We start from the raw sequence: 8,823 nt of genomic DNA on the forward strand, positions 1-8,823 counted from the left end.
TTTTGGTGGCTCTTCCATGATTGCAAACGAAGGCCAGAGATGGTAGCATTATGGTGCCCCTTCCAAATCCTGAGGAAGCCTGGAGGACTTGGGTGAACCCCAAATCTGGGCACCCCTGGATTAAATTTAATCCAGAAATGATGTGGGCTCCACCAGAATCTTCCCAACAAAAATTGAGGGCAATGGAATGTCTGAAGAGAAAGATTCTGGGAATGAAAAAGAGCTCCAAACATGGAAGAAGGTAGGACTCCCTGGGGAAGCACAGTCTGGAGAACCCTAGCTTTAATTGCTAGTGAGTGAAGCTGATCACCTCCCAAGAGAACCCTAGTAGCCCCAGAAAATTGGGGGGAAGCCATTCTCTCTAGGTCTGGAAAAAGGAGGAGAACTGGGAAAAAGCCTGGTGTTTTGGGTTTGTCTAACTGCATGTTAGAATCTGATACTGGTCTTATATCCACTGAAGGAGTGGAGGCTTGATTATAATAGGAAGGGATGTTTATAGGATCAAGTCCTAATATCCTGGAAATTGGTCTGGATTTTAAAAACCTTGGTTACAGGAAAATGGATCAGCTTTTCTAGGGAAGCTTGGTCTGGGTGTAATGTTAAACAGTGAAAAAGATCTAGCTGGAATCTTCTGTTATGGTGCTGAATTGCGAATGAATTCACTTTACAACAGATGTTAATGTTAAGTGTTCTCTCTAAGATTTGTGATGGCTGTGGGGGCAGCCATGCTGAAAAAAAAAACATATATACAGAACTTATGGGTCAGATTAGTGACCGTTGTGCTTCTTTCTGTGTCAGTTCAATGCTGGTGCTGGAGTTGTGTGATTATATAAAGTGGTAGAATTTAGTTGAGTTGGAACCCTCCCTTGTCATTGGCAAGGTCGTGAATTGATTATGGGGCAAAACTGGGGAGTCTGGATATTTATGGAGTCTGGATGCTTGTGCATGCTCTGCTGCCTCATCTCTGGTCCGCCCCTTTGCTGGGGCTTGGAAGCCTTCTGTGTCCACGCCATGCACCCTGGTTTGTTGGGGCTGCCCCAGTCAGGGTGGCTGGGTCCCTGGGAGGAGTGCTGAATTTGAGTAGGTTTTGTCTACCCATTTTGGCAGAAAGCTGGAAAGGAGGGATAGGCTTGCCCCTTTCCAGTGAGTCCACACCTTCTATTCAAAATTCTGCTAAATTCAAGGTAAAATATAAGGTCTTGAAACAAAAGAAAATGGTGCTAAAGCATTGGGAACATTTTGTTTACAAGCCATTAGTTAAGAAACAAAATTCTTGTGCAAAACTGAACAGTCATAGTGCAAATTAAGAAAAAGTTTCAGGAGTATGAAATGTTTTGCAGTCACGGTTATTTTGTAAAAAAAAGGAAGTTTTAAGTAACGAAAGTTATGTTTTTGTGTCAAACTATTCATGTCTGCCTATTTGCTCAAATTGCTGAGGTTAAATATGCAGTTATATAAGTAATATATATTTCTAGGAACCAAATTAAGCTAAACAGTATATAAAATAATGCAAATTATATGTAACATCAATGAGTTGTGTTTCTGTGTCTAAATATTGGTGTCTGCCCATTTGCTCAGTGTATGTCTTCATACATCAGAATAATAGTATCAAATTAACAAGTGAGAATTCTTAAAAGAGCTCTATTCAAATTGTTAAAAATTAAATATGCAGTTATATATGTAAATAATATTCCTGGAGCCCAAATTAGACTAAGCAGAGTGGAAAGGTCATATAGAAATCTGATTATATGAACTATTGGAAAGGCCTTCCTCTTTGAAAGAGCTTTGAAGGCAAGACTAGGAGTGGCTGATTAAACCTATCTACTAAGCTGGGAAATTAAGAATCAGTTTGCCCTGTAATTTCCCAGTTTAAACCTTGACAGCCATAAAATAAGGGTAATTAGTAGCTCTGTTGACAAATTTCAGCAACTAAGAAAAGTCCATAAAAAACTATGAAGAGATCTTTCCAGGATTATGATTAAACAAATTAGGTAATTGTGTAATGTGTTTTGAAACCTGGTAGTCAATGTGCTTTTAAAAATTATTCATTTTCATAACTTAAACAAAGAAAAAATTTTAGCTTCCTGTAAAGGAAAAAAGAACATTCCTTTCATAAACTATAATGGTTTCAATTTTATTTAGCTTAGGTGTAATCTCCCTTAGTTTATAAAATAGCCATTGGATAAATTAACATATGTACAAAATCTTTAGAGTAATCAAATTGTAAGTTCATGTTAATGGAATTAAGATAAAGATGAAAGATTGTAGATAAGCTCTTAAATAAATAAAATAAATTTTTTTGGTTAGTAATTATAATGTAATAAGTTTCTTTAAATGTAAAGTTACTAGTCAATGTAGTTGTAATCATTTATAAAAAGTTTGTAAAACATCTTCCAAACTGAAAACTTTTAAATATTTCTAGTTCTAGAAGTCATTGTTAACTAAAAACTTGGATTGGTATTAGTTGCAAAGAATAACTTAGTGGTAATAAAACCTGTCTGAAGGCCACCACAAGGTGCATATTGAAGTAAATGGTAATAAAATGTTATCTTGATTCTATTGGGAATCTTCTGTTTTCATTTTAAAAATGAAAAATCGTTTTTACCCTCTATTACTAAAGTAAAATACCTACTATTATCTTAATGGTAAAATTAATGGTAAAATATAAGTAAACAGTCATTTGATATATGATGTGTTGCATTAAATTGTTTAAAATATATATAAAAACAAAGAATAAACTTTAACATGGTCAAACACTTTTGTGTATTCAAACCAGGCCTTGAATACATTACAAGTTGCCTCTCCGTGTGAGTTATTGGCTAGGCTGACCCCTTAATTCAAAATATTTGCTATATCAACCTCTGGTGCTGCTCCTGAAGTCAATGGAAACTACATTGCAGTTTCAAGCTCCTGCAGCAGCCAATGATGACTCAGTACATCCAAATATACAATAGATATTGCCTCCAGACTGGCACAGTTCCATAGTGCCAGAGAGCACTATGCACCAGGCTGGTAGAATACTGGAAACTCTCTCTAGGATCAACAATGCTGTGACTTGCTCACTGTGTGAAGAACATGCTAAGTGGAGCCATGATACCAGGATACTGTAAGTAAAACTTGAACACAATTAGCATGATGGCCTGCTCCCATGGAGAGAAAACATGCAAAGTATTACAAACCTGAAACTTAAAACTATTAATTGCAACTCAGAATCCTTATGCATTAAGTAATACATTAATTAATATGAAAGTGCTGTACTTTTATCCTGTATTAAATATTGCCGAATAATTATAACGTTATCTTTTCTATTCTGGATCAGGTAAAAAAAGTATATTAGACATATTAAATTCCTGGTAACTTTATTTTCTAAATAATTAATAAACATGTCTATAAAATAAGGCAACGGTCTTAGCCAGGCTCAGCCAACTTACAATTCTAGTGTACTCTACTGTGTAGCAAAAATTAGGCTTGCTTGCTAATAATGGGTCACCTATTAAACAGTCAAAATTCCCAGAAATTGTACAATTACAATCAAAATGTAAAAAAAAACTTTATTCTGTAGTTCTGATCCAAACAGCTAAAAACTAAGAAAATTTCCATCTTAGTGCACTAATCCTGAATGAAACCAACTGTCCAAAAGGTGCCAGTTCACCAGGAGCATCTAACAGAACACATGAGTGCCAATTATTAAACAGCCTGAAATGTGTCTTCAGAACAATGCTAAGTATCTATTGCAATTTCTCTCTGAAAATAACTTAGAGGAAAAAATATATATATATATGTATACTGTTCCCACCAGTTTTTAAAAAGGGGTGCCATCTTTATAAGCACCTAACCTTGTCTACCTCTCTAATCCAATGTCCTCTTTTAAAAACGGATATTCCAAATTTTTAATTAAGTTTGTTTCTTTCAGAGTGAACATCTTATTAACCATATGAAAACTTCATCCAACTTCATACAGAATGCCAGATCCATCTTCCTCCAGTTAAAATAAAATAAGAGTTTTATACCTTGTTAGGCAACGACTACAGCCCATGGCCAGCAGGAAGCAGTTACAGAAAAGAGATCATCTCCCTTCAGCACCACTTTAAGATTAAAGGTGTAAACTCTTTAAGGGTAAAATAAAATTAGTAGATAGATCTGGAGGCTGACCGGAAATCTTTGTGAGCACCAGGGGCCCCAATATGACTGCAGGCCCTGCCCCAGGATTCTGCTGTACAGAATGAAAATTTCTAAACTTCTAAAAACAGGATCCTGGATGCTACACTGAAAATTTATAAAGAAAGTAATCAATCAAAACAACAAAGAGGCACCCAACTCATAGCTCCAACAATAATTATGCTAAAGCTTAGCAAGTTAAGCTTCAGCATAAGGGGGGATAATGATGTGGGCTATGGGTGGGAGGCTCTTCATCTCTTTGTAGATAACCTAAGCTGCCTGTGACTTGTGGGTGTGGGATGGTAAGAGGCTGCAGTCCTGCCCTTGGTAACCATGGCAATGACTCCAGTCTCAGGAAACAGTTTAGCAATGCAAAGTCTATAAACTCTAAATATTCAGGGAAAATGCAAACCAAGTGTGCTAAAAGCTTATCTAGAATGTATAAAGCCCATGCTAAAAGCTTACCTAGGATGTGGAAGATATATGCTTATTCAAGCCCATTGAGCATTGAAACAAAGAACAATTTGACCCTTCCTCTCTGTATAAAGGAACTCAAAATTCTTGTTCAGGGCTCGGGTAGAAACAGAAAGTTCCTGAGTCCAGCTGTCCATCAATAAATCATTTTTCTTCTCAGAATCATTCCTGAGTCCTGGCCTTTCTAAATGCAAATAATTGAGCTTCTCTCGACTTCTACAACAAAAGCAGTGGAGGGACCAGAAGGGATAAAGTAAGCATTGGAATGACTAAGAAGTTTGAACATTTGGGTACCACCATATACTACATAGACACACAGTGGAGAAGAGTATGATTTGGATGGGTTGTGAGAATGGTTTGACATAAAAGGTTTCTGAATAGAAAGGTAAAAAGATGTTTTGGGTTCTTGTTAGTTTTTGACTGGACAGGGTTATATATTTGTCTGGATTGAATGCCAATTCCAAATATTTCTTTCTTTGGCTATGAGCTATTGAAACAAAATACATCTTCTCTATAGGTTTTTTTTTTTTTTTTTTTTTTTACTATACTTAGATAGTATTCTTTGATTAATACCACTGTCATTCCACAGTAGTATAGAATTGAGGCATTTTTAAATGCCTTTTCAGTTAGTTTGCCAAGTTAAGGAGGTTGTTTTACTGTGCTATTCAATTCATAGAATATTTGCTACCACTCTTTTTTTTTTAATTTTTTAAATTGATTTTGTAAAAATATTACATTAAAAAAAATATGAGGTCCCATTCAACCCCACCACGCCCACCCCACCACTATCCCCACCCCCAGCAACACTCACTCCCATCATCATGACACATCCATTGCATTTGGTAAGTACATCTCTGGGCATCTCTGCACCTCATGGTCAATGGTCCACATCATGGCCCATACTCTCCCACATTCCATCCAGTGGGCCCTGGGAGGATTTACAATGTCCAGTGATTGCCCCTGCAGCACCATCCAGGGCAACTCAAAGTCCCAAAGGTGCCTCCACATCTCATCTCTTCCTGCCATTCCCCTTACCCATCAGCCACCATGTCCACTTTTCCCACTCCAATGCCACCTTTTCTCTGTGGACCTTGGATTGGTTGTGTCCGTTGCACCTCTATGTCAAGAGGAGGCTCAGATTCCACATGGATACTGGATGCAATCCTCCTGCTTTCAGTTGTAGGCACTCTAGGCTCCATGGTGTGGTGGTTGTCCTTCTTAAACTCCATCTTAGCTGAGTGAGGTGAGTCCAATAAATCAGATTGTAGGAGCTGAAGTCTGTTGAGGCTCAGGGCCTGTCTATCATATTGTCAGTCCAGAGATTCAAATCCCCTAAATATATCTTAAACCCCAACACCAACTACAATTCCAGTAAAGTAGCATGAAAGTCTTATGAAAAGAGATCCCATCTGAGTCCAGTTTCATCACGCAGAAACACCAGCTCCAAAGAAGGGCCAACTGACATGGCAGTGAACCCCATCTGCCATGACCATAGAACCCGTGGGTCTCTTTAGCCCTCAAAGGAACCAATACCTGGGGTTGTATCTACTTTGTCTCTTAGACTCTGCTCAGTTGTGCATAAAGGCAATCCTTCTAACAGCCTCCAGACTCTTTTTTAGAGACTCGTAGCCATATAAACTCATTTCTCCTTTCCATTTCCCCCTTACATTAGGTCAAACAGCATTTTAAAGTCATGTTATTATATGTAGACAGGGATATTCTGCTGATCCGCATTGAACCTTCAATTCAAGGTCATTTTCCAGTTGCATCATCAGTTGGTACTTGATAGTGATCCCTCGGTGCCAGGGAGGCTCATCCCTGGGTGTCATGTCCCACGCTGGGGGGAAGGCATTGCATTTACATGCTGAGTTTGGCTTCAAGACTGGCCACATTTGAGTAACATGAAGGCTGTCAGGAGGAAATTCCCAGGCACAGTGCTGCTCTAGGCCTTGTTCTTATTTCAGGCATATAGGCTCACAAGCATAGTCATTAGTATCATGCTCTCATTGTTGGACCCTCTTTCCTTCCTGGTCCTTACCGTTGCACCTGGGGGACTGCTGCTGCTCCCCTAGGGACCATGACAGAGCACCCCCAGCCAGGAACCCAGTACTCCCCCAGCTGTTGTTTTTAATTGTTGCCACTATGAGTATATCCAAACATTACCATGCACTCTGGACATATGCCCTGTATAGCTCCCTGTCAGCCATATATCTCCTGTCAGTAGTATCCTATACCAGTATTCCTCCGCTGCCATTGTTGAACCCCTCTGTGATCCAAAACTTCCTGAAAATTGAAGCCCAATGTAATTGCTACCACTCTTTCAATTGCCTTTTACATACCAAGACTACCATTTTCATCCACATCCCCACTTACAAACTAGCTATTAATGACCATGTATTACCATCCATTTTACACATTTCCACACTTGCACAGTAATCTAATTAAAACTTCTACATTAAACATCAGTAGTCCATTTACATTAAACATCAGTAGTCCTCATATGTCCTTTAAGAATCCACCACCTACCACCAAGTCTTGACAATATTTTTCCACACTTTCTTCTAGAAAGTTTTTAGTTCTTGCTTTTATTTTTTTAGGTTTTAGATCTATTTAGAGTTGATTTTTGGATAACGAGTGAGATAGGGATCCTCTTTCCTTCTTTTGGCTATGGATATCCAGTTTTGTCAGCATCATTTCTTGAAAGGACTGTTCATCCCAGGTGTGTGGGTTTGACAGGCTAGTCAAAAATCACTTGACCATACATGTAAGGGTCTATTTCTGAACCATCAATTTAGTTCCATTGATCTATATATCTGTCTATATGCAAGTACCATGCTGTTTCTATCACTATACTAGGTAATATGATTTAAATTCTGAGGATGAGAGTTTGCTTTTCCTTTATAAATGTTTCTGGCTATTCATGACCCCTTACACTGTTATAGAAGTTGAGAGAGATTCAATTATTTGTATATAGAAAGACCAGGACTCAGGAATGATTTTGAGAAGGAAAAATGATTTATTGTTGGCTGGCTGGACTCAGGAGCTTTCTGTTTCAAACCCAAGCCCTGAACAAGAATTTTGTATTACTTTTATACAGAGAGGAAGGGTCAAATTGTTCTTTGTTTCAGTGCTCAACAGGCTTGAATTAGCATATATCTTCCACATCCTAGGTAAGCTTTTAGCATGGACCTTATACATTCTGGATAAGCTTTTAGCACACTTGGTTTGCATTTTCCCTGAATATTTAGAGTTTATAAACTTTGCATTGCTAAACTGTTTCCTGAGACTGGAGTCATTGCCATGGTCACCAAGGGCAGGACTGCAGCCTTTTTCTGTCCCACACCCACAAGTCAGGACAGACAGTTTAGGTTATCTCTGAAGAGACCAAGAGCCTCCCACCCATAGCTCACATCAACATTTCCAAATACATTTGCTAGTTGTGTTTTCAGTTTTTAAAAATGCTGGTGAAATTTCTATCAGGATTGCATTGAATCATCATATAATTTTGAGTAGAATTGACATCTTAATGGTATTTAGTCTTCCAGGGCAAAAGCATGGGAATTTCTTCCAGTTATTTAGGACTATTTTTTTAAAATTACTTTTAACATTGATTTGCAGTTTTCAGAATATAAGGGCTTTATATCACTGATTAAATTTAGTCCTGACTATTTGAGTGTAATCTGTCATATATGATTTTCACAATTCTTGACACATTGTTACTTTTATTGCTATATTCTTCATTTCTAGACTCTCTCTCCTTTCTTTTCTTTTTGGGCTCTAGCACATCCTTTAGCATTTCCTGAAAATCCAGTCTCTGTTAGAAATTCTCTCAGTTTCTATTTATATCTGATAAAATCTCTCTCATTTTTGAAAGATAGTCTTGCAAAATATAAGATTCCTGCCTGGAAGTTTTCCTCTTGGAGTATTTTAAATATATCATAACACTGTCTTGTTGCCACCATGGTTTCTGGTGAAAAAGCACTTTATCTTATCGGGTATCCTTATATGTTAGACATTGCTCTTCTTTTGTTCTCAGAATTCTCTCTTTATCTTTGGCATTTGAGTATCTGTTTAGTGTGTGTCTTGAAGCTGGTCTATTTGAAGTATTTCAGATGGGAGTACATTGGGCTTCTTTGACATGGATATCTATGGCCTTCAATAGGGTTGGGAAATTTTCTACCATTATGTCTT

This window comes from Dasypus novemcinctus, chromosome 17 (genome assembly GCF_030445035.2).
Source record: "Dasypus novemcinctus isolate mDasNov1 chromosome 17, mDasNov1.1.hap2, whole genome shotgun sequence".
NCBI classification, from domain to species: Eukaryota; Metazoa; Chordata; class Mammalia; order Cingulata; family Dasypodidae; genus Dasypus; species Dasypus novemcinctus.